The 27,803-nt window shown below is 45.4% G+C and overlaps 1 protein-coding gene across 1 annotated transcript in view; it reads right to left on the bottom strand.

The window, feature by feature from the left end:
- The window catches only part of SLC39A11 (solute carrier family 39 member 11), a 404,839-nt gene that overhangs the window by 355,290 nt on the left and 21,746 nt on the right, over positions 1-27,803 (bottom strand). Inside the window, exon 2 of the mRNA XM_073606902.1 lies at positions 5,135-5,173. The gene's annotated coding sequence lies outside the window, so the exon portion shown is untranslated. The remainder of the gene's footprint in view (positions 1-5,134; positions 5,174-27,803) is intronic.

Here is a 27,803-nt window from a genome sequence, read left to right as displayed (position 1 = left end):
TCCTTCTAACCACCGATGTAAGAGGTATCATTTTGCCATATTTTGCCATTGACCCCTGATGAATTAGTTTTAGTAGGGGACCCCCCACGAGTCCTGAAGATTTTAGGGGTAAACTTAGGTAAGTAAGTACAGAGATTGGAATGTAATAGCAACAAAAGTATAGACTTTTGAGGTGGCCTAAGAATTACAAGTTTAACAAAATTTTTATAAATGATAAGGGGGAGTGCACACCTCACAAACTTTATTAATACAAGCATTATAAAGATTTCATCACTCGACTTGGATGTAGCTCGGCATAAAATCTAAACTACGTAGGTCGCTCCTCTCTAGAAAACAGATATTATTTCACATACATTCTTTGTTGTGTAGCGTTTGTCCCACTTGAAGGGGTTGTGTAGTTGAAGACCTCTTCAGCACAATAGTGCAATCAGTATTTTTTTTACATGTTTCGCAGAAATTCCTGCTTCTTCAGGAAAGAAATGACTAGAGACATGCGATACTACGCAGTACATACTTAAAAGAGGTGTTCGAGCCTGGGGAAAATTTTTTTTTTTTAAAGTCAGCAGCTCCAAATACTGTAGCTGCTGACTTTTAATATTAGGACACTTACCTGTCCAAGAAGCCTGTGATGTCGGCACCCCAGCCGATTTTCGGATCTGCTGTCGGGTGCTGCTACCACCATCTCCTCTATTGGAACCTGGCAATGAAGCCTTTCGGCTTCATGGCCGGTTCCCTATTGCGCATCCGCGAAGCGCGCTGCGCTTTCTAATTGGCCTGGCGGTGGAGGAAGGCTGAACTTCCGAGGGACGGCGCCATCTCCAGGAAGTGGGGACAGAGACCTGTCAAAAACAGGTCACCATTCCCGCCCCCCCTTCCCCTCTGAAAGGTGCCAAATGTGGCACTGGAGGGTGGAACCCCGCTTTAAGTACAATAAAGAGAACAACTACGTTTTTGCCTAAATACACATTGGGGTTGATTTTCTAAAGGCAAATCCACTGTGCACTACAAATAATAGAATATAAAAGTTTTATTATACCCAAGTACATACATGTAAAATCGGCCGGAGCATGTTCACGTTCAACACAGCGGACCCTAGTCAGTAGGCCAGCAAGACTAGGAGACAAACAGTGGCCTGGTTTTGATGTCCATGCTTGTTAGCATCTATTTATCTCTGGTTTTGATGTCCTTCAGTGTTTGCATGTGGAGGGATTGGCCCGGGGTGCTCCCATGCTCTGGCTGTCTGACTGTCTGGGGAAGGGGTGCCCAACCTTTTGAAGAGCGAGTGCCACACATCGGACCCTATTCCAGAGGTGCCCAACCCGTGGGCTAGCGGAGCCCTCCGATGTGGCCTACAACCTAAAACCAAGGAATGATGGGATGATGGGTCTGCAAGCCCAAAATTCGGTCGACGGAGTTGTCGATCCACTATCCCAGAGCACCAGTGTGCATGGAGACGGCAATGGTGGAAGCAGACGGCCGGGGAGGGAGCAATGCTTCCTCTGTAGCGGTGGCTCCTGTCCCAGGTGGACCAAGTGCACTTCTTCTGGGTTTAGGCTTAAACTTAATGTTGTTCTCTTTATTGTAATTAGGTATGTACTGCGTAGTATCACAGACAGTGGTCTAGGATGCAGGAATGCAACTGACAAGACAGTAGTCAGGTCCTGGCAGAGGTCCTGGGAGGTGGCAAACAGGGGGGCGTTTGTGTCTTGCCATGGTTCGAGGCAGGTGGGGCAGCCAGGTCACCCTGAGTTGGCAACAAACAGGCAACTGGCATGAAGGTATTCTAGATCTTTAGCACTGGGGTAGCTGGTGATAAGACAAAACCAGACACTTCAAAGGCTGGAGCCTATACCCCCCTTCTGGTCAAGGGATGCGCCCAGCATGGTTACTGGGAACTGCCCTAAAAGGCAGTGGAGGTCCTGGAAAGCCCAGCAAGACGACCATTATTTATTCAAAACGCAAATCACATGCCAACCGTTTGCCTGTTTGTTGCCAACTCAGGGTGACCTGGCTGCCCCACCTGCCCCGATCCATGGCAGGACACATGGCTCATCTGATAAACTCCTATTTGCCTTGAAAAGATGAAATTAAAAAAATTGTGAGGTTTTTGTTAAAAAGATAATTTGTATGTTTCCTCTGACGAAAACTCCTTTCTTATTTTTTTCTTCCAACTCTTTTTCCTGTACAGTAACGCTTTGGTACATGCACATGGTAGGCACACTCACTCTCCACCCACTCATGTGCATGGCATGGGCAGCATTTTCTCAAATGAATGCAAAGCATTCTCTGACTGGATGAGTTTGAGAGGCGGAGCAGTGATGTCACACTCCTCACCTCATCCAACTAGAGAATGCTTTGCATTTATTGAGAATATGCAAGATATTCTCTGAATGTTGCACATGCCCAGCAGCCAACCTCCTCTATTCACAATGGAGCAGGGCAGCCGCTCAGCATGGGGCCCAGAAACTAGTGGAGATTGGTGTAGTAGTAGTGTCTACTACAGTGATTTCCAGCTTCTAGAGAGATAGCACAAAGTGTGGTGTATGCATTGTTACACTGGGCCAAGCTGAACCAATGCAACTAGGTAAAAATTACCATACTGAAATTCTTCTTTAAGCCCTGATGAAGGAGGAAGTTCTTAGCCCCTGAAACGTGTTGTATGTTTTATTTGGTAAAAATGTAAACAATTTTGACTCTTATGATCTTAGGGGTCAATTCACTAACGTTTACCGCATGTGATAATGCAGTCACTCATACTCATTCACATGGGCGGGATCTGGGGGTCCCCCTTGTTTAAGGGGGCTTCCAGATTCCGATAAGCCCTGTACCTGCAGACCCCCCACAACCACCGGCCATGGCTGTGGGGATGAGGCGCTTTGGGGTGGGCCCCCCCATGTTGAGGGCACGTTGCCTGGTATAGTTCGGGGGGTGCTCGCTCGCTCCCCCCATTTTCCTGACCTATCGGGCTGCATGCTCGGATGAGGGTCTGGTATGGATCTTGGGGGGGGGTCGGGGGGGGGGACCACATGCCTTTTTATTTTTTTTGGCGTGGGCTCTGAAGATCTGGTATGCATTGGGGTTTGTTTTTTTTTTTCATCATTTTATATTGTCAGCTTTTTTTTTTTCTTACATTTCAGCTGTCAGCGGGGAACCTGCTGACAGCAAATGGGTCATCTGTTAAGGGCGGGGCGGCCGGCTTCCTGGCCCACTCTTTAGCAACCAGCTCAATGCGGTAAATTACCGCATTACGATCCCTTTCACACTGGGGCGTTTTTCAGTCGATTTAGCGCTGGAAATAGCCTCTGCTAAGCGCCTGAAAACCGCCTCCCATTCATTCTAGTGTGACTTTTCACACTCAGGTGGTGCGTTTGTGGGACGTTCCGAAAAAGTCCTGCAAGCGGCATCTTTGGGGCGGGTTGGGAAGCGCTGTATATAGCACTCCCAAAATGCCCCTGCCCATTGGAATGAATGGTTAGCACTTCCGAAGCGCCTGAGAATCGCTTCCGAAGCGCCGCAACACGGGGGTTTTTAACTCCTCCTTTGGGGTTAAAAGCGCTCCGCTAGTGGCCAAAAATCACTGCTCAAACAGCGGTAAAACAAGAGGCGCTGTACCGTGAACACGGCCGTGGCCCCAGTGTGAAAGGGGTCTTAATAATGCTTAATAATTACCTTAAAAAAAAAAAAAAAAAAGAGAATACCGCATTCAGTATGTAACGCAAAATTCTAAATTGGACAGTTGCACTTAGTGAATTGACCCCCTTAGTCTGTTGCTCTTTAAGTAACAAAGAAGCCATAGCAGCCCCTCGCTCGTATGCTCGTGGGAAATTTCCTGCATATTACTTAGGGCTGGGAAAAAAATCGATTTAAATCTTGAATCGAGTTGATTCAAATCGATTCAAAATTTAAGCAAATCGATTTTATTCGATTTTTTTTTTTTTTCACCGCGCTGGTCCCGAGGCGCTGCGGGCATGAGTTTTTAGGCGAGGCCGCGGCTTCGGCCTAGTCCGCGGCTACGGCCGGACACCGCGGACTAGGCCGAAGCCGCGGCCTCGCCTAAAAACTCATGCCCGCAGCGCCTCCGGACCGGCGCTGACACCGCGCCGGGCCTGAAGAGCTGCGGGCAAGGAGTTTTTAGGTGAGGCCGCCTAAAAGTTTATGCCCGCAGCGCCTCAGGACGGGCGCGGTTTCCAAAAAAAAAAAAAAAAAAAAAAAAACTCGTTTCGAATCGTGAATCAAGTTTTTTTTAAGAGAATCGAAGATTTTTTTTTTTAAGAAAATCTCCCAGCCCGGACAAATCTGTCAGGTCTGGGCTCAGCCCTTCCTTCTCTGAGCTGGCCGCTCAGCTGTCGGCTAATTGCCAGCTCCTTTCTCTCTCCACAGTTACTCAGCTGTTGATGATCCTGCTCGTCAGTCCTACCTACTTAAGCCGTCCAGTCCAGAGGATCTCTGCCTTCGCCTTGGTCAACATCACAGAAACTATCTCCTGTGATCCTGTTCAAACTTGCTTTGCTGACATCCCTTCTGGCTCCAGATCCTGCTTGCTGTTCCACTACATTGAGCCCTGACTTCTGGCTTGGCTGACTATCCGTTCCGGTTACTGAACTTTGGCTATGTTTTGACTACGTTTGTTCTTTTTACTTTTATTATTAAACAAGTGTGATTTAACTGTACTTCTGTCTCGGCCTGATTTCATGATTTCAAACAAAATCCTTTCTGTGCCGCACTTTGCCGCTCCCCCCCATGGACCCCCCATTGTACAGTTTTGAGGAACCTGCAGGGAGAAAATGTTTTCAACAAAAATGTTTCTCCAAATCTGAGCGAGGAGGATGTCATGAGGCATTCAAATCTCTTCTCCGAATCTCAGGGCTAGAACATCACTTTGTATTCTCCAGTAATGGGAAGTCAATGACATGAGATATTAGGAAGAATGACAGAACAATGCGTGACGGAGCGCCTCTCATAGGGAGCCTGCAGTGAAAGTTGGAACACAATGGAACACTCTGATCCTTCACATGTTGGGGGGGGGGGGGGGGGGGAATCAACAAAATGGAAAACAAAAGCTCCGGAATTATCCCACATGTCTTAGTACAGAGAAAAGACTATTTAAAAAATAAGAGTTAAAACAAACACTCACCCCAGCGGCAAACCCCAAACTGCCATCCAGGATCCGTCTCTGTGAAGGGCAAAAAGGAAAAACAGGATTTTATTTTTTGCATGCTAAAATATTTATTTTCCCGCATTTAGCGGAGTGCATTAAGGGAAACAATAGACATCGTTCTCTGTTCAGAAAGTTTACAACCCAATTCCTCCGCAACAGGGAAGCCGGTGACACAGAGGACCAAATCAGAAGTCAGGCAACTGTAATGTATTCTTAATGAGCACACATTTTTAGGAGACCGTTTATGTACATGCGTTTATGTGCATTTAAGCATTTGCCTATGGGGGCTTTTTTTTTTTTTTTCGTACACATTTTTTTTGCTAAAAATTACTTTATCCCTCCAAAAAGGTCTATGTTTTCTGAAAGCAGAGGCCCCGGGGAATAAAGCGGTAATACTGTAGTTGCAATTCCTCATGTCACACAATATTTGTGCAGCCATTTATTAAGAGGGGAACTGCAGTCTGCTCACATAATTTGTAATAAAAACATCTTTTGCCTTTCTGAAGCTTCCCTCCAACCACTTTGCATATCATTTTATATATACTGGGATTCTGTACTTGCCAAAAGTGCCGCAGAAATCTCCTTCCACTGAGTCTGGCTGCAGCCATTTTAACTGTGGGCAGCTGGAGCTGCTGCCTGTTCACTTCCTGGATTTACACAGACACACACCTCCAGCTCTACAGCTCCCATTGGCCCTCTTATGACTCATCCCTCCTCCCTGCCTGACAAACCAGAGAGAGAGAGAGAGAGAGAGAGAGAGAGAAGGAGAGAGAGAGAGAAGGAGAGAGAGAGAGAAGGAGAGAGAGAGAGAGAGAGAGAGAGAGAGAGAGAGAGAGAGCTGTGCATGATGTCATAAGCCTAGGCTAATGACCAGACAAGAAACAGGAAGTGGGCTGTATAAGGGATTTACTGGCAGAAAGGAAAAAATGTTTTACTATCCAAAAGTTAAAACAACAACAACAACAACGACGAAGGCAGAAGATATAATAGATGGAAAGATGAAAAGATGACTGAAGGTCCGCTTTAAGTGCCCAAAAAATAAATTAAATAATAAATAATATATTAATAATAATATTAATAATATATATATATATATATATATACACACACTAAAATGAATTTTTGTACAAACAAAATATTATATCCAAATTCTTAGTAAAATATAAAAAAGGTAGGGTCGCATCAATAAATAGATACCAAACATAAAAAGAGAGGACCCCCGCCATGCCAACATCCGATAATTGTAGAAAAAGGTTTGAAAGAGTAAAAAAGACTCTCTCAAAAAAAGGAAGGACTTATCAGCACCTACTCATTTTGTCCCGCGGAAAGCAATTAGACGCGAAACGCGTCAACAAAACAAGCATGGAGGAGTTCATGGACCGAACTCTTTGATATGCACACTGTTTCTTTCCACACAATAAGGGACTGTTTTTCGACTCTTTGAAAGGATCCATGCCTCCATGTTCGGTTATTTCGGTATCTGTTGACCTTGTCCAGTAGAGGGTATTGTTGTTTGTCATATCTTTGTATTTTTTAAAACATTTTAATAAAAGAGAACTAATATTAATTTTTATATATATATATATATATATATATATATATATATATATATATATATATATATATATATATATATATATTATAGTTTTTTTTTTTTTTTTGCCTCATGTTGTGCCCACAAAGTCCTTCCTTTTTTGAGAGAGTCTTTACTCTTTTAATTCTTTTTCTGGATACCAAACATGTCAAGCCTTAAAAATTGAACACACCCATGAAATAGCAAAAAAACGATGGTATCCTTTTTAACTTATCTCGATTTACATTATTTTTTTTTTTTTTTTTTACACAACAAAAAACAAAATTTGCAAAAATAAATAAATAAAATCTATAGTATCCAAAATTGTCCAAAGGCGAAGCTTTAAAAGCCTAAATAGTTTGAGCGTTAACTGTGAATTATGTCCCTACAATTATTGCTCTCACTCCAAAGTTCATGGCGATACCTCACAGGTGGTACAATTTATGATTGGTTATGCATGCTCGCCCTATGCTGCCTGTTTGAATTGGGGTGTGTACGGGGTTGATTACATTTTTCTTTTTTTTTTTTTAACTTTACTGCTATCAAAAAGGTGCCTATGTGATAGCACCGAGTAGGTGACGGGTCCTCTTTATGGAGACATCAGGGGTTTATTAGACCCTCCACTGCAGCTAATCAAGCACAGATAGTGTTTGATTGGCTGCATCCTTGGCTACATTAGCTGAGGAACTACAGCTTAAAGTGACTTTATGGTCTTGTCTTTTCTTTTTTTTTTTTTTAATACAACAAACATGTTATGTTATGTTACACTTACCTGCTCTGTGTGATGGTTTTGTGCAGAGCACCCCCGATCCTCCTCTTCTTGGGACCCACGCCGACTCTCTCCTGGCTCCTGGCTCTTCCCTCCTGCCGGGTGCCCCCCACAGCAAGTAGCTTGCGACTTGCAGCTCTGTGTGCCCCACCCCTTCCATCTCCTGATTGGCTCCTGCTGCTGGCAAAAGCTAATCATGAGTCCCCCGGAGAGGCAAGGCTCTCGTGCACACACAAGGTTTTTTTTACCTTAGAATACATGAAGGTAAAAAAAAAAAAAAAAAAAAAAAAACACCCTTGTGCCTTTACAATCACTGTGAAGTGATTGTAAACGATCACCTTGTAAAACAACCCATTCAGTTTAAAATAGAAACGCAAAACATTTTTGTATAGCTATAAAAAAAATAAACAAGAAATAAAAAACAACCACACGACATACACTATACTTTTTTTTTCTTTAAAGTGTATGGACCTTTTTTTTTTATTATTTATTTATTTACAATTACATCGTACAGCAGCCACATAGCAGGAATATAAAGTATTGGGGTAACAAACGCTTTAAGCGACATAATTTCCTCCGCGTTCATTAGTCGCAAGCAGGATCTGGGAATGGATGTTCACCTCCTGCCCTCGCTGTAGGAACCATTTCCCACAGTCCCAGGCTCCCCGGAATAATGGGGAGAGCCAGGGAACCACCACAAGTACCCCTGGGGGGAGGGGGGGTGCACACCTTTGGAGCCCATAAAAGTGATCAAGCATCTCTAGAGCTGCCTAGATCATTTCATCTGATAGCCCTTCACTGGCTTTCAGATACCAAGCTCATGGTTGCAGCAGCAGCAGCAGCGAGCTTGCTGTAACCTTGCTTGTATACCATGCCATTTATAAACATATTTTGGTAGACAAGGGGTTAAAAAAGGTGTCTGTCCTGTCATTTGCTACATTTAACCACTTAAGGACCAAGCCTCTTTCTGAGATTTGGTGTTTACAAGTTAAAAAGTTTTTTTTTTTGCTAGAAAATTACTTAGAAAAAAAAAAATATATAAATGTTTGAGGGTTCTAACACCCTAAAGAATAAAATGGCAGTCGTTGCAATACATTCTGTCACACCGTATTTACGCAGCGGTCTTAAGAGCGTACTTTTTTTTGGGAAAAAATACACTTTTTTGAATTCAAAAATAGGACAACAGTAAAGTTAGCCCAATTTTTATTTTATTTTTTATAATGTGTGGGGCCCCATGACGACGTCAAACCTGTGACAAAACGCGTCAGTAGGAGTGGCATACTGACGTCACCGCGCGCTACGTCCTGCTGTCTGCAAGCACGAGCAAGTGTACTGCAGCCGGCCGCAACAATACTTTTAATTTATGCCGTTTTCGCCTATTCGGCGTTTACACTTTTTATATTTAAATAAATATCCAGCGGGTTTTACCTATGGCTATCCATCTTTATTTTCTTCCGAGCCACACCTGACTCACCATTCACTGAGCTGCATACAAGCTTACATCGGAGGTTCGGGTCTGCTGCACATACAGCGATCGGATGAGACTGGAACTCCACTGAGGAAAAGGCCCTGGCTGGGTGTTAGCCACAGGCATTACATGTCTGTCAGCTGGTAAGCGCACAATCTACACGGTGGTGGCTTACAAGAAAAGTCACATTTGTTTTGCAAGAAAAGTCACGTTTTTTTTTTTTGGAATTGATCATAAGTTGATATCTACATCAATTGGATAAAGACTGTATTTGGAATTTGTTTGACTTTTTATTTTTTATCACCTATTCACAACATTCACTGTTTGAACAATATCTTTTGAGTCAATATTTATGTTGAGGGTTTAGGTATAGAGTGCAGCTATTTTTGTCCTTTATTTCCTGGGGAGACCAGATATAGTGAATGCAGGCTCCTGGGGAGAGCATATATAGTGAATGCAGGCTCCTGGGGAGAGCAGATATAGTGAATGCAGAGTCCTGGGGAGACCAGATATAGTGAATGCAGAGTCCTGGGGACACCAGATATAGAGAATGCATGGTCCTGTGGAGAGCAGATATAGTGAAATGCAGGCTCCTGGGGAGATCAGATATAGTGAATGCAGGGTCCTGGGGAGAGCAGATATAGTGAATGCAGAGTCCTGGGGAGATTAGATATAGTGAATGCAGAGTCCTGGGGAGAGCAGATATAGTGAATGCAGGCTCCTGGGGAGATCAGATAAAGTGAATGCAGGCTCCTGGGGAGATCAGATATAGTGAATGCAGGCTCCTGGGGAGATCAGATATAGTGAATGCAGAGTCCTGGGGAGAGCAGATATAGTGAATGCAGGCTCCTGGGGAGATCAGATAAAGTGAATGCAGAGTCCTGGGGAGAGCAGATATAGTGAATGCAGGCTCCTGGGGAGACCAGATATAGTGAATGCAGAGTCCTGGGGAGAGCAGATATAGTGACTGCAGGCTCCTGGGGAGAGCAGATATAGTGAATGCAGAGTCCTGGAGAGAGCAGATATAGTGAATGCAGAGTCCTGGGGAGATCAGATATAGTGAATGCAGAGTCCTGGGGAGATCAGATATAGTGACTGCAGGCTCCTGGGGAGACCAGATATAGTGAATGCAGAGTCCTGGGGAGATCAGATATAGTGAATGCAGAGTCCTGGGGAGATCAGATATAGTGAATGCAGAGTCCTGGGGAGATCAGATATAGTGAATGCAGAGTCCTGGGGAGATCAGATATAGTGAATGCAGGGTCCTGGGGAGAGCAGATATAGTGAATGCAGAGTCCTGGGGAGATCAGATATAGTGAATGCAGAGTCCTGGGGAGATCAGATATAGTGAATGCAGGCTCCTGGGGAGACCAGATATAGTGAATGCAGGCTCCTGGGTTTAGTATCGCTTTAAAGGACTATGCACCAGCTTCCAGTCCTGACCTCTCCAGAGTAGCTTCAATCTTGGTGCTCCCATGGCTTCATGAGAAGTCGATTTTCTTCTACTTTGGGTCCACTAGCGACATTCTACAGCCAGAGTGTATGGTTTGATTTATGAAGTCCAGTCTAGTACCAGTAAGCCTATTAGCAGCCATAGGCCAATCTGACAGCTGTGAAGGTGTGGGTGCACAATCCCTGAAGGCAGAGGGTGTGCGTTCAGGCCTGCCACCCGCACGTAACGTAATGTATCAATACCTATACCTTGAATTCTTCTCTAACATACATAGTATAAGACCCACCTACATCTCTTTAAAAAAGTAACCATCAGCTGTGAATAACCATAAGCTCTCTGTGCATAAACATCGGCCTCCCGGCGACTCATATGTGTGCCATGTGGGCATTAAAGCTCACCCTTTTGCTGCCGCACATATATGTGTCAAGTGTTTGTAAAAGGGTTAATAAAAACATTTGCATATATTAAATTCTTGTATTCAAACCTTCAGATCATTATGATCAGTACAATGCGGGTGCAATGTAGAGGCTCCTGCATGGTTTACCCCCCCCCCCCCCCCCCGACCCAGGTCTGTATGAGAGTACGGACCTTCTGTTATATGGGTGGAGGAAGTAAATAATACTGGACAGGAAGTGTGGTGATGTCCTATGGGAGCAATTGATGCAAGGGGGGGGGGGGGGGGGGACTCTGATGGAGCGCACCAGAATGGAAGGGGGGAAACTCTGATGGAGCGCACCAGAATGGAAGGGGGGAAACTCTGATGGAGCGCACCAGAATGGAAGGGGGGAAACTCTGATGGAGCGCACCAGAATGGAAGGGGGGAAACTCTGATGGAGCGCACCAGAACGGAAGAAGGGCACTCTGATGGAGCGCACCAGAACGGAAGGGGGGCACTCTGATGGAGCGCACCAGAACGGAAGGGGGGCACTCTGATGGAGCGCACCAGAACGGAAGGGGGGCACTCTGATGGAGCGCACCAGAACGGAAGGGGGGCACTCTGATGGAGCGCACCAGAACGGAAGGGGGGCACTCTGATGGAGCGCACCAGAACGGAAGAAGGGCACTCTGATGGAGCGCACCAGAACAGAAGAAGGGCACTATAATGAGGACACCAGAATGGAAGGAGGGCACTCTGATGAGGACACCAGAATGAAAAGGGGGCACTCTGATGGGAACAGTTGATGTAAGGGGGGAGGTGGGGGGGCATTGATAGGGACACCTGATGTAAGGGGCCACTCTGATGGGAACACCTGATGTAAAGAGGGACTCTGATGAGGACGCCTGGTTGTAAGGGGGAGTCTGATAGGGACACCGGTTATGTTTAATTACCCCAATATAATACATACTAGTGTTTCCCAGGTCATGACATTGTAGGACAGACTGTCAGTGACTCACCCACAGTGTTGACATTGTGCCCGGACTTTTCTTTTACAAAAAAAAAAAAAACACTCCTAAATACAAGACGTATTGGTCAGAAAAAAAAAAGTCATCACATCTGTCTTATCACAGTACAACTTCTTCTTGTATATGGACATATGGTACAATTCCTAGAACCGAAAATTGAACATCAAGTGAGATAGCGGAGATTAGAGTGCCTTTAAATAAGCTGCATGCGATAATGCGGACTCGCTAAGCCGCAAAGTCAGAATTAGGATTCGCTTTGCTCAGGAGGGAAGGATTTGGCGGAATGTGAATATTGCTAAAAACGCCGGCTCTCCAGCTCTATCCGGGATTCGTGTCATTGCTAATCCCCTCTTCCTTCACCGAGTTTGCAGCTACCCCTTCCAGAATACAACCCCGGACGCCAGGAGACTCAGATCTTGAAACACCGATGCACCCTGGCAGGCTGAATGCCAGTCCTTCAGAATGTCCTACATATATATTTAAGGAGGAAAGGCTGAACTGGTATTGCCAGCACTAAAACGATGTCTGAGACAGCAACACCCAGGGACAGTCCAAGCAGGATTGTTCTGCACTTTTATTCAGCAAGGCAGCAAACAAACACAAATCAATGCAGTAGGACTTTATACAGCAAGTCCAGAGCACTCACAAGAGTGCAGAACTAACTGATCCACAGAAGTACAGCCAAATGAGCTTTCCCCGTACTTCTCCTTTAAAAGGCATCATTTAGCCCACTGTCTCCTCCAGTATCAGCAATGGAGTTAACAGATTACTCCCGCCAATCCTACCCCCTTCTAACCCCTCGTGTCACAAAGAGAATTGGTCTCCAACGTCAACTGAATTATTGTCCTGCCATCAAGCCCCCATTCAGCCTTGTCACTTCCCATCACCACGTCGGAGATCGGAGATTTCCAGAGACAAGCGGCATCTTCTGTGCGAAGCTCAAGGACAATACAAAGCGGTACCTCAGTTGGCCGCTTGGCTGATGGTAACATTGGCCACACTAACATGTAGCCAAGGATGTCCACACACCCAACATGGAGAGCCCTAAAAAAAAAAAATACATCATTTGTTACAAAAAAAAAAACAAAAAACTTTATTATTAGGCATCTCAGACGGGATCAAAGTGCTTTCTAAATCCTCTCCACAAAAAAGGACAAAAGCAAAAGATTAGTGCGTGAAAAATGGATTGCCTGAGTCTTAACGGTTATATAATGGCAGAAAAAAAAGAGAAATGAGCGTCTCGAATAAAAAAACCTGTCTCATATAAAGCGCAATATATTACAGTGACATGTTCCGTTACAAGGGCTTGGAAGATAAAGTAATAGGACAGAGGGGACCGGCTCAGATTTCCATGGGATAAAACTACAGATAAAAAAAGCTACAAGAACGATGGCTTCCTAAATGTACACTTCATCAACAGATCCGGGTCAATGGGACCTCAGAGACCACAATGTACTGCATGTCTATGATGCAAAGACATATCACTGCTTACAGTGTATCTATAGCCAGTTGTTTTTTAGTTCTGAATAGCGTAGGGATTGTCAAAAACTTCTTTGATGGTCTTTTGCCAACTCTGTCCCGTTGGGAAGATTCCCCTCTGTTTCTTGTCCTGTAGACCAGTGGTGGTTCCCAACCTTAGTACATCAATTGCCCCCAGGTCAAGTTTTGGGAATTTTCCTTGTGACATTGTGAATGTAAGGGGGGTCTGTGATGGGCAATCTTGGATCTAAATGGGGACTTTGGTGGGCACTCTAGGATGTATAGGTGGAAACTCTGATTAAGCACTCGTGGATGTAAAGGGGGATTTGAATGGGCAATCCTGGATCTCCTGGAGACTCTGATGGGCACCCTAGGACGAGGGGGAAACTCTGATTGGGCACTCCTGGATGTAAGGGAGGCACTGATAGGCAGTCCAGGATCTAAGGGGGGGGGGGGAACTCTGATGGGCACTCTTGGATCTAAGGGGCAATTCTGATGGGTACTCCTGGATGTAAGAGTATTCTGCTAGGGTCTCCTGGATGTAAGGGGAGACTCTGATGGGCACTCCTGGATGCAACTCTGTAGGCACTCAGAGGGGGCAGAGGGGACTGGCTCAGATTTCCATGGGGTAAAACTACAGATGAAGAAGCTACAAGAATGACCGCTTCATAAACGTATACTTCATCAACAGATCCGGGTCTTCGGGAACCTCAGAGAAATGTACTGCATGTCTATAATGCAAAGACATATCAATGCTTACAGTATATCTATAGCCAGTTTGTCAGATTTTTTCTTTTAGTTCTGGATAGTGTAGGGATTGGGTGAAACCCCTATCATGGTTGTTTCCCCATCTCTGTCCCATTGGTAAGAATTCCCTCTGTTTCCTGTCCTGTAGACCAGTGGTGGTTCCCAGCCTCAGTACATCAAGTACCCCCAGCAGGTCAAGTTTTGGGAATTTCCCTTAGATAAAATAGTGGTCATAAATACCAAGCCATTGTTTTAAAGCAAGGGTCTGCAAACTATGGCCTGTAGGCCACACCAGGCCCACTACATGGTTTTATCAAGCGTGCAGAAACTGTCCGTGCAAATGCTGCAGCTGGCTGGCAGTGGTCTGTTTTGTAATATGGAGACTGGCATATCCACTGCCAGCCATTATCCTCCCCCATTCTCCCTGATGGGCAATAGGGGGCCTCTGATGGGAAATTGTGGATGTAAGAAGGGACTCTGAAGGGCAACTGTGGGGACTTCCATGGGCACTCTAGGATGTGTAGGGGGAAACTTTGATTGGGCACACCTGGACGAAAGGAAGCTTTGATAGGCACTCCTGGATGTAAGGCGGGACACTGATGGGCAATCCTGGATTTAGAAGGAGGAGACTCTGATGGGCAATCCTGGATCTAAGAAGGAACTATGATGGGCACTCTAGGATGTACAGGGAAACTCTGATATGCACTCCTGGATGTAAAGGGGTGGGCTCTGATGGGCAATCCTGGATCTAAGAATGGACTCTAATGGCCAATATTGGTTCTAATATGGGATTCTGATGGGAAATTCTGGATCTAATTGGGGATTTTGAAAAGCACCTTAGAATGAGGAGGAAACTCTGATTGGACACTCCTGGATGTAAGGGAGGCTGTGATAGTCCTGGATATAGGGGGGGATCCCGATGGGCAATCTTGGATATAATGGGGGACTGTAATGGGCAATCCTGGATCTAAGTGGGGACTTTGATGTGCAGTTTAGGATGTAGGGGGAAACTCTGGGCACTCCAGGATGTATGTGAGGCTCTTATAGACACTCCTAGATGTAAGAGGGGATCCGATGGGCAATCTTGGTTCTAATGGGAGACTCTGATGGGTAATTCTGGATCTAAGTTGGGATTTTGAAGGGCACTCTAGCGTGTAGAGGGAAACTCTGATTGGGCACTTCTGGATGTAAGGGAGGCACTCCTTGATGTGTGTGTGTGTGTGTGTGGGGGGGGGGTTTCTCTGATGGGCAATCTTGGATCTAATGGGGGACTGTAATGGGAAATCTTAGTTCTAATGGACGGACTCTGATGTATGGTTCTGGATCTAAATCGAGACATTGATGAGCACCCTAGGATGAGGAGGAAAATCTGATTGGACACTGCTGGATGAAAGGTGGGCCTCTGATGGACAATCTTGGATCTAATGGGGGACTGTAATGGGCAATTTTAGTTCTAATGGAGGGACTCTGATGTATGGTTCTGGACCTAAATCGAGACATTGATGGGCACCCTAGGATTAGGAGGAAACTCTGATTGGACACTCCTGGATGAAAGGTGGGCCTCTGATGGACAATCTTGGATCTAATGGGGGACTGTAATGGGAAATCCTGGATCCAAGTGCAGACTATGATGGGCACCCTAGGATAAGGAGGAAACTCCGACTGGGCACTCCTGGATGTCAGGGAGGCTCTGACAGGCACTCATGAAACTCTTGGATCTAAGGGGCAATCCTGATGGGTACTCCTGGATCCTGATGGGTTCTCCTGGATCTAAGGAGGAACTCTAATGGCCACTCTTGGATGTAGGAGAGTAATCTGGTAGGATCTAATGGATGTAAGGAGAGACTTCTCCAATGGCCACTCCTGGATGTGAGGGGTGTACTCTGATTGGCACTCCTGGATGTAACAGAAGACCCTAGCACACACTCATGGATGCAAGGGCTACTTTCAGAATAAAACAGATTTTTTTTTTGTTCGTCCACAAACACTTGTCAAATCCAAAATGGCCCTCCCCCTACTGAAAATTTTAGAGACCCCCGATTGAAAACATAACATGCTGGGGGGTACTTGAAGACTGAGATAAGATAAGACTTCCTTATTCAACAGTCACCAGCACAGGGGTCCCCGCTAGAATATTTTCCTTGATTTGCATCTTGCTGTACATCACCGTGCACAGTAATTCACTGCCAATCTGTTTTATGGTCCCTTTTAACAGCACATTTTAATAAATAGCCTGCCCTATTGCAACACGTAGAAGTAATGAGCATTAACGCCCCGAACCAAAAAGGTGTGAACAGGTGCTTGAACCTTCACATTGCTTACGGAGCAAGGGAGACCGTAGTTCAGCTTTAAAAATGAGCAATTAGTGATGGAAAATCCACAATTCTATGATTTACGGTCCAGGAAAAGTTTAGCGTGCCCTCCCCTCCACAGTATTTATAGACGCACAAGGATGTAACGAATCCCAGGTTATTGCGGATTCACATCTCAGCCATGCAGGACGCATCATCTGCTGCTATATAAATAGAAGATAATAATACTAATTTAATTCCAGCGCCCGCAGGTAGCCAATCAATGGGATTACGTCTTCGGAAATGAAACCTGCCAATCGAGGAACAAATGATGGTTGAGGCAATTTACATCTGAATTGAGTGCAGATAATCTGGTTATTGAAGTATTTGTGCAACGACTCCTGACTGCGGAAGATGAAACGTAAAAATAACTAAACGATCGAGGGGACCCAGCATGCCGCATCATTTTGTGTTATTAGGTAAAATAGTTTAACGATATGAGAGTGATTGACTTCCCCTTCAAAAGGATTAGTACACCTAAAGCTGCACTTATATAGAAAGATGTTCTCTGAAAAAGAGTAAAAATACTTATTTAAAGAGGAGGGCCACTAAAAAAAAAAAAAAAAAAAAAAAATTAAAAGTCAGCAGCTACAAATGCTGCAGCTGCTGACTTTTAATTGGACACTTACCTGTCCCAGGGTCCAGCGATGCGGGGGGGATCGAAGCCCCGCTCGTCTCCCCCTCCGTTCGGCGGCGCCGGCATTGCACACTGTGGGCGCCGGGCTGTGTGGCTTCACAGCCTGGCACCCACTGCGCATGCACGAGCGGCGCCGAGCGCCGTGATTGGCCACTCAGTCACCTGGGACCTGTAATGGGTCCCTGATGATTGACAGGAGGGAGGGAGCAGAGCTGAGCCCTTCCTGTGCCGAGACGGAAGTGATGTCACCAGCCCAGGCACTGGAAGAGGCAGACTACGAGGGACCCCCTAGCAACAGGCATTTAGAGGTGAGTAAAAAAAAAAAAAAAATATCCAAATGTTTTTTGTATTTTTTTTTAGGATTTTTCATGTAGTTTTTTTTTTTTTTTTTTTGGGTGGAACACCACTTTAACAGTTGCCGCACCTAAAAAAAAAGGGATATAAAAAAAAAAGGGAGTTCTGCCATTCAGATTTAAAGCGGACCTTTCCCTACATTTATCATCATCTCACCATCTCCACCAGTCCAGGGCCATTTTCAGTTCTCAGCGCTGTCACACTTTGAATGACAATTGCGCAATCGTGCAATATCGTAATGAATATTATGGGGTATTGCTTGTAGAATTTTGGAGCAAAATAATGAATTTAATCCATTTTGTATAAGAACTATATATATATACTAAAAGTGAAGCGCTGTTATCACTTTCCAGATGCAAATCGAGGCTGGTGGAAGGATTTTTGACACCCTTGGTGAAACTTCATTTTGCGCCCCCCCTTGACTCCACCCCCTTTGTCGTGCCCATGTACACAGTGGAGGTGGTGGGGGGGGTGGAAACTTCTGCGGCGCCTCTCCACCCATTTTTTCAGCCGCGGTTCGCAGGCCCGCATCTGCGCCTCTGGACCCGGCCTGAAGACAAATAGTGGCGGCACTGACTCGCTTCCTCACGCCAGCCGTGGTCCGCAGGTATATGAACAAGATAGGGTAGTATACACACACACACACACACACACACACACACACACAGGCTTGGGTAGTATACACACACAGGCTAGGGTAGTATACACACACAGGCTTGGGTAGTATACAGACACAGGCTTGGGTAGTATACAAACACAGGCTAGGGTAGTATATACACACACACACAGGCTAGGGTAGTATACAGACACAGGCTAGTGTAGTATACAGACACAGGCTTGGGTAGTATACAGACACAGGCTTGGGTAGTATACAGACACAGGCTTGGGTAGTATACAGACACAGGCTTGGGTAGTATACAGACACAGGCTTGGGTAGTATACAGACACAGGCTTGGGTAGTATACAGACACAGGCTTGGGTAGTATACAGACACAGGCTTGGGTAGTATACAGACACAGGCTAGGGTAGTATACAGACACAGGCTTGGGTAGTATACAGACACAGGCTTGGGTAGTATACAGACACAGGCTTGGGTAGTATACAGACACAGGCTTGGGTAGTATACAGACACAGGCTTGGGTAGTATACAGACACAGGCTTGGGTAGTATACAGACACAGGCTAGGGTAGTATACAGACACAGGCTTGGGTAGTATACAAACACAGGCTTGGGTAGTATACAGACACAGGCTTGGGTAGTATACAGACACAGGCTAGGGTAGTATACAGACACAGGCTAGGGTAGTATACAAACACAGGCTAGGGTAGTATACAAACACAGGCTTGGGTAGTATACAAACACAGGCTAGGGTAGTATACAGACACAGGCTAGGGTAGTATACAGACACAGGCTAGGGTAGTATACAGACACAGGCTAGGGTAGTATACAGACACAGGCTAGGGTAGTATACAAACAGGCTAGTATACAGATAGGCTAGGGTAGTATACAGACAGGCTGGGGGAGGGGGGGGGTAAGTAGCTTTACTGCGCTCCTATGCAGAATGTGTGATCTCAGCATTGTCCCTGTTGTATCCCACCTCCTGATCCCCTCCTATGCTGTATGTGCCAACAGTGCTATCTGCCATCCTCTCTACCCAGTGTAGCTCTCTCTAGCTCCCGGGGGAAGCGTCCAGTGTCCCATTCACAGGCGCTGCCAGCTGCCCTGTTTTCCCCGTCTCATGCCGCACGTCTGGCTGGCAGCAGTTTGTCCCGGCTCTCTCCCCTCCGGTTCTCACTGCTGCAGTGGCTGCTGATCCTGCAGAGCGCCCGCACAGCGGAGGCTGAAAGTACCGAACCCAGGACATCGCTGGAAAAGCTGAGGGAGGGGGACACTGGCGGTAATGGGGGGGGGGGGGGGGGAGCATGCATCACATGCCAGCGAGACACCGGCGCAGTGCCCCTACTGATGTATGCTCTAGGCTGGCGCCTACCTTGCCTATTGGTAGCACCGGCCCTGTATGCACTGTATGGGAATGAATGAGCTTGTAAGGCCCAGGCAAACTACAGAGCTTAGGCACAGCTCCCAACTGTCCCTCATTTGGAACAAAGGTCCCTCTGTCCCTCTTTCCTCTCCTTAGTTCCTTTAATTTGGTCTGCTCTATATAGTTGTATATAAAATGCATTTTTTTTCCATCATAAAGTGTTTCCCAGCGCTAAACCTTTCATCCAATCTCTAAATTATTGCATCCGTAAATTCCAAAAGCCAATATAAAGGAATAGTAGTGATAAAAAAAGCACTTTTGGGTTTAACCAATCATTTTTTTTGTACAATTCTCCTTTAAGGGGGCGTGGCAGGGGGGGTTGTCCTATGCCTTTTATACCTTTGATAATAGGTGTCCCTCATTCCAATCTCAAAAAGTTGGGAGGTATGACTTAGGAGAGGTCTGATGAACCAGGCTTAACGTGGATGGTAATTGTAATGAATCAAAAAACAGATGTATCATACAAAATGGGTGAAAAAAAAAAAAACTAAAATATCAAATAAGAAATGAAAATTGTGGAAAATTAGGATTGGTGAATGACAACCCAACTGATATGTACCAAAAGTATTAAAGCGTTTGTCAACCCAACACTTCATATTCCTGATTTGTGTCTGCTGTACCATGTATTTGTATGAGAAAGTCTCCTGTTCTCTTTGTATTGCTTCCTTTGTGTGAAATCCAAGGTGTTCCTTCCAGTCCCACTGCTTTCCTCATATAAACTGACCACACTAAGCAGGAGAGCACACCTTAATCAGTTTCCTAGCTATGCTGGGAACTTAGTCTGCTCCAATGATCAGACTTGTCCTATCATGCCCCCACTGCACAGCCTTTCATTTGGAAGACCAGTGAGCTGCAGCTTCTTTTCCCCACCCCCCCAGCCCTTATGCAGATAAGGACAGATAATAAAAAAAAAAAAAAAAAAAAAGAAATAAAAGTATTTATAATGTGTATATATATGTGTGTGTGTGTGTGTGTGTGTGTGTGTGTGTGTGTGTGTGTGTGTGTGTGTATATATATTATATACACACACAATAAATACTTTATTTCTATCTATCTATCTATCTATCTATAATAAATATGTTGCCTTTCATTTCTATTTTAAACTGAATGGACTTTTTTTTACTAGGCGATCGTTTATAATCATTTTAGTGACACTTTAACTATCCTTTAACCCGGGAGTCGTCAACCACCGTGCCACAGCCCACTACCAGGCCGTGGCCCCTCTGCAGCCGGGCCGTGGATGCGGGTGGCCAGCATGAGGCACCTGGGCGGGGCGGCATGAGACGGCCTGGTGGATGAGAGAAGCAAACGAACAGGCAAACAGAGATGACATCATCTCTCCCCCCCCCCCCCGCATCACCGCTCTTCCGCCCTCACAGCCAGTATTCTGTCAGCCTCAATGATGGAGGTGTGGCGGGGATGCAGAGAGATGACATCTCTCACCGCCCGCCCCGCATTACCGCTCTCCTGCCTTCACTCGGAACCCACCACTGCACAGAGGCCTGCCCCTGTGCTAAATGGACCAGTGCTGCCACCAATGCAGTGATAATTCACATCTGGTAGCAAGCAGCGTGGCAAAAAAATCCACATCTGGTGGCAAGAGACCATCCATCTGGTGGCAGGCAGCGTGGCAAGTGACACGCTCAGGGCTCCCACGGATTTTGGGGGGGGTTTGAAATATTTAATTTATTACTACAATGTAATAATAGTAATAATGCGCTTCAAATCACCCTGATACCATATCAAGCATGGCGCCGTGATGATTGAAGCGCTAACACCAGCAATTACCCTGACAAATTGCCAGCGGGAAAAAAAAAAAAAAAAAATTGCTTACCCCCCGCATGGGACAATTATCTTCCACGTAGCCGGTACCAAAAAGGTCGAGGACCGCGGCTTTAAACCCTTCAATACCGGGCACTTTCTCCCCCTTCCTGCCCAGGCCAATTTTCAGCTTTCAGCGCTGCCAGACTTTGAATGACAATTGCGCGGTCATACAACACTGTACCCAAATGACATTTTTTATCAATTTTTTGTAGACAAATAGAGCTTTCTTTTGGTGGTATTTAATCACCACTGGGGGTTTTTGCTAAACAAATAAAATAACTGAAAATGTTGGGGAAAAAAAAAAAAAAGTTATTTCTTAGTTTCTGTTAGAATCGTCAAGAATTGTTATCGCGGTTTTTTCCCCGTTGCGATCTTGACAAAAGTGTTTCACGATTCTGTCTATGCAAAGAATTCTCTCTGCTCTTCTGAAGCCACAGCTGTCAAAAGAAAGGAAGGAAAAACAAAAAAACGGGCAGTCTGCCAAGAATCACAACATTCTTTAGTCCGGGTTCACACTGGTCCGACAAACGCTCCGACATTGCGAGCTCATGTCGCATGACGTGTGAAATTCAATGTTTCCCTATGAGAGCCGTCCTAACTTGTCCGACACAAGTCGTCCCGACTTTAGAAATGCTCCCTGTACTACTTTGGTCCGACTTTGATCCTACTTCAGCCCATTGACTATATCTGAAGTCGGATCAAAGTCGGATCGCCGTCTTGCATGATCCGACTTTGGCATGTGACTTGTGCTCAGATGATCTTGAGGGGGAACTCTGCGCCAAATTTTAAATAAAAAAACCCGGCATGGGTTCCCCTCCAAGAGCATACCAGGCCCTTGGGTCTGGTATGGATCTTAAGGGGAACCCCCACCCCTTATCAGAGCACGCAGCCTGGCCGGTCAGGAATAGGGGTGGGGATGAGCGAGCGCCCCCCCCCCTCCTTAACCGTACCAGGCCGCATGCCCTCAACATGGGGGGGGGTGCTTTGGGGCAGGGGGGAAAAAGACGGCGAAGAACGGGCCACCGCTAGCAAAAGAACAGAAGATAGCGGAGGAGCTCGGCAGAAGATACCTGAGAGAGGGAGAAGAACCGGAGAGGGCGGAGAAGAAGGAAGAAGACCCCCGAAGTCAGAAGAAGACTAAGCTGCCTAAAAAATTACTTTAAAAACCTATGTAGTGTTTTTTCTTTTTTTATTGACTCTTTTTCCCTAGCTGAATGGATAGGGGTACGATGTACCCCATACTCATTCACATAGGGTGGGGGGCCGGGATCTGGGGGCCCCCTTATTAAAGGGGGTTCCCAGATACCGATAAGCCCCCCGCCCGCAGACCCCGACAACCAACGGCCAGGGTTGTGGGGAAGAGGCCCTTGTCCTCATCAACATGGGGACAAGGTGCTTTGGGGTGGGCAGGGTGCCCCCCTGCCCCAAAGCACCCACCCCCCCATGTTGAGGGCATGCGGCCTGGTACGGTTCAGGGGGGGGGGGGGCTCGCTCGTCCCCACCCCCTTTTCTGACCGGCCGGGCTGCGTGCTCGGATAAGGGACTGGTATGGATTTGGGGGGAACCCATGCCGGTTTTTTATTTAATATGTGGCGCGGAGTTCCCCCTCAAGATTCATATTAAACACAGTGCCTGGTATTGGCGGGGATCCAAGTCGGATCCCCATTCATTGAAAGTCGGACGCATGTTGGCTTCTAGTCGCAGGGCAAAGTCGGATCCAAAGTAGGACGGCTGTCGTGTCGCACCAGTGTGAACCCAGCCTTAGCAGTGGAACTCAAGTATAAACATGGTAACAATTTGTTAAAGGAATAGACTTCTTGTGTAAATGAGGAAAGTTTAACCACACACACACATTTTATATATATATATATATATATATATATATATATATATATATATATATATATATATATATATATATATATATATATATATATATATATATACATATATATATATACACACACACACACACACACCACAGTTGTTTTCCGTGGTCTTCCGGGTCTTTTGGTGTTGCTGAGCTCACCGGTGCGTTCTTTCTTTTTAAAGGATGTTCCAAACAGTTGATTTGGCCACACCTAATGTTTTTGCTATCTCTCTGATGAGTTTGTTTTGTTTTTTCAGCCTAATGATGGCTTGCTTCACTGATAGTGACAGCTCTTTGGATCTCATATTGAGAGTTGACAGCAACAGATTCCAAATGCAAATAGCAAATAGCACACTTGAAATGAACTCTGGACCTTTTATCTGCTCCTTGTAAATGGGATAATGAGGGAATAACACACACCTTGGCCATGGAACAGCTGAGCAGCCAATTGTCCCATTACTTTTGGTCCCTTAAAAAGTGGGAGGCACATATACAAACTGTTGTAATTCCTACACCGTTCACCTGATTTGGATGTCAATACCCTCAAATTAAAGCCGAAAGTCTGCAGTTAAAGCACATCTTGTTCGTTTCATTTCAAATCCATTGTGGTGGTGTATAGAGGCAAAAAGATTAGAATTGTGTCGATGTCCCAATATTTATGGACCTGACTAAATAAAAAATAAATATATTATATATATATATTTTTTTTTTTATATATATATATTTTTTTTTTTAGTAGAGACCCTAGAGAATATAATGATGGTTGTTGCAATATTTTATGCGTCACACTGTATTTGCGCAGCGGTCTTTCAAATGCAATTTTTTGGGAAAAAATTACTTTAAATGAATAAAAAAAAAACGTTAGCCCAATTTTTTTGTATAATGTGAAAGATTTTACGTCGCGAAAATTGTGATCTTTTTATTCTAAGCAAAAAAAAAAAAAAATTGCGATTCTCATTTTGGCCAGAATCGTGCAGCTCTAGTTTCTGTTATAAAATTTTGTAAAATAAGTCATTTTTCTCCTTCGCTGATGGGCACTGATGAGGTGGCACTAATATGCAACACTGATGGGCAGCCTTTATTGGCACTGATAGGCGGCAATGATGGACGGCATCACTGATGAGCACTGAAAGGCAGCACTGGTGGGCATGGCTGGCGGGCATTGCTGATGGGGCTGCACTAATAATCAGTGCAGTCCCCCCCCTTCTCCCGTCACAAAAGCCGCTTATCGGCTCTCATCTCTGTTCATGCTATCAGCGTGAGGAGAGGAATGCCGATGACCGGTACTTCCTATTTACACTTTGATCAGCTGTGATTGGACAAAGAGCCTACGTTATTTATCGTGATCGCTCGATTCTCACAGCTCCCTGAGCAAAGGGCTGCTGACTGTCAGTCACAGACTCTCTGCTCTAGTCCCCTGGTGCTCACTGGAGCGCTGGGCTGTGGAGGGGGCGGGGGGAGCCGCCGGCTCAGCCTCTGAGTGGCTCGCTGAGAGGCTGAGCTGGGTGCCAGTTTAGGCATGACGGCGGATCACGACTCCATTGTGGCGATCTTGCCTCAGCCCGGACCGGCTCTGTGACGTCAGCCGACAGCGGACTTCAGCCCACTGTCTGTTGAAAAATGGGCCACAGGAGGAGTGGAGAAGGAACTGCACTCCTCTGATCCACAGAAGTACAGCCAAGCAAGCTTTCCCCGTACTTCTCCTTTAAGTTCATTTAATAAAAGTGCGCCGGCACGTCTCAAAACCACAGTTCAGACTGGGGGTGGACTCGCTAAGATTGCACCAGCCAGAGGAGCTGCCTGCATTGCATAGAGAAGCGCAGAGACACATTAGTGACGTCACTGAGATTAAAATACTGTGTGTGATGAATATGGAAAAAATGAATTTAATAATTTTTATCAGCAGGATGATGGCGGGGGGGGGGGGGGTTGGGTAGCGAGGGACCAGAAAAGACAAAAGTATAAGCAGATTAAACTTTGGCTTTGAAAGGTATTGAATTAAACACAAAAGGAATTAATCTCAGAACAATAGAATGTGTATCTCTTATTCTCCGTTCCACTCACCTGGCCCGTGGAGAAGACGAACACCAAAGCCGACCCAGCCGCCGTCAGACCCCATGTGAACAAAGTCCCCAGCAGGGACTGCACCACGGGACTGTAATCCTTCGATCATCCCAACGCTTCTGCGAACATGAACAACACAGGCTGATTTCTATTCTTACAAAATGAATACTTCAGACATGCCTGCTAGTAGCTGGCGAAGACAAAATCCGTGTCCAAAGTCCATGAGACACAGACAATTTTTAAGAGTATGTCTGGGAAAAAATAAAAAATAAAAGAACCACATTTAGTACCTCTCTATATAATATATGTACATTCCCCCCCCCCCCCATGTCATCTCTCTTTAAAAACTCTGCAAGCACCGAAATACAGTGCATCCGGAAAGTATTCACAGCGCTTCACTCTTTCCACATTTTGTTATGTTACAGCCTTATTCCAAAACGGATTCAATTCATTATTTTCCTCAAAATTCTACAAACAATATAATGATAACGTGAAAGAAGTTTGTTTGTAATCTTTAATTGATTAAAAAATAAAAAAAATAAAAAGAATGAAATCCCATGCACATAAGTATCACAGGCTCCTCCCATGTACATAAGTATCACCGGCTCCCTCCCATGTACATAAGTATCACAGGCTCCTCCCACGTACATAAGTATCACAGGCTCCTCCCACGTACATAAGTATCACCGGCTCCTCCCATGTACATAAGTATCACAGCCTTTGCTCAATACTTTGGTGAAGCACCTTTGGCACCAATTGCAGCCTCGAGTCTTTTTGAGTATGATGCTACAAGCTTGGCACACCTATTTTTGGGCAGTTTCTCCCATTCTTCTTTGCAGGAACCTCTCAAGCTTCATCAGGTTGGATGGGGAGCGTCGGTGCACAGCCATTTTCAGATCTCTCCGGAGATGTTCAATCGGGTTCAAGTCTGGGCCACTCAAGGATATTCACATAGTTGACCCATAGCCACTCCTATGTTATTCTGGTTGTGTGCTTTGGGTTGTTGACCTGTTGGAAAATAAGCCTTCACCCCAGTCTGAGGTTCAGAGCGCTCTGGAGCAGGATTTATTCAAAGGATGTCTCTGTATATTGTTGCATTCATCTTTCCCACGATCCTGACTAGTCTCCCAGGTTCCGCCGCTGAAAAACATCCCCACAGGATGATGCTGCCACCACCATGCTTCACTGTAGGGATGGTATTGGCCAGGTGATGAGCAGCGCCTGGTTTCCTCCAGACACGACGCTTGCCATTCAGGCCAAAGGGTTCAATCTTTGTTTCATTAGACCAGAGAATTTAGTTTCTCATGGTCTTGAGAGTCCTTCAGGTGCCTTTTGGCAAACTCCAGATGGGCTGTCATATGTCTTTTACTGAGGACTGGCTTCCATCTGGTCACTCTGCCATACAGGCCCGTTTGGTGGAGTGCTGCAGAGATGGCTGGAAGGTTCTCCTCTCTCCACAGTGAAATGCTGGAGCTCTGTCAGAGTGACCATCAGGTTCTTAGTCCCCTCCCTGACTAAGGCTCTTCTCCCCCGATCGCTCAGTTTGGGCAGGCGGCCCGCTCTAGGAAGAGTTCTGGTGGGTTCCAAACTACTACCATTTACGGATGATGGAGGCCACTGTGCTCATTGGGACCTTCAATGCTGGTGAAATGTTTCTGTACCCTTCCCAGATCTGTGCCTCCATACAGTCCTGTCTCGGAGGTCTACAGACAATTCCTTGGACTTCATGGCTTGGTTTGTGCTCTGACATGCACTTTTACCTGTGGGACCTTCTATAGACAGGTGTGTGCCTTTCCAAATCATGTCCAATCAACTGAATTTACCACAGGTGGACTATAATCAAGTTGTAGAAACATCTCAAGGATGATCAGTGGAAACAGGAGGCACCTGAGCTCAAATTTCGAGCATCATGGCAAAGGCTGTGAATACCTATGTACATGGGATTTTTTTATTTTTAATAAATTTGCAAAGATTTTAAACAAACTTCTTTCACATGGTCATTATGGGGGGATTGTTTGTAGAATTTTGAGGAAAATAATAAATGTAATCCAGTTTGGAATAAGGCTGTAACCATAGGTGTGCACCGTGTCAGTAGTTTTTATTATTTCATTATTTTTTTTAAATTTTATTTTTTAACATTTGTTTTTACTATTATTTTTAACAACTTTATTTTTTTAATTCGTTTTTTCCAATTTTTTTTTTGGAGCCCCAGGAGATGGGCTTTGGTAAAATATCACGGGTCTAAACAGGGGGCATCCACAGCACACAAGGTGATTAGGGTGTGCCCAGGCACACCTGGCACACCTTGTGCGCACGCCTATGGCTGTAACATAACAAAATGTGGAAAAAAGTGAAGCCCTGTGAATACTTTCCAGATGCACTGTATACCCGTCGATCCTACCAGAAATCCCAGCGAGCTCCTTAGCTCCTGTAGTAAGCTGACAGCACTGTCCCTCCTGCTCCAAAATCTCAAGCAGTGTCATCAGCCCCCTTTCATTTTTATCCTGCTGGACTACAGAACACCTCCTCCTCTTCCCATAACAAAGGAGGTGCCCTGTAGTCCAGTAGGTTAAAAAAAAAAAAAAAATAATCATAATAATATGAACAGGGC

This window comes from Aquarana catesbeiana, linkage group LG12 (genome assembly GCF_042186555.1).
Source record: "Aquarana catesbeiana isolate 2022-GZ linkage group LG12, ASM4218655v1, whole genome shotgun sequence".
Classification (NCBI taxonomy): domain Eukaryota; kingdom Metazoa; phylum Chordata; class Amphibia; order Anura; family Ranidae; genus Aquarana; species Aquarana catesbeiana.
Note: the sequence above shows the minus strand (reverse complement) of the source record. Positions and strands in the feature narration are given on the sequence as shown.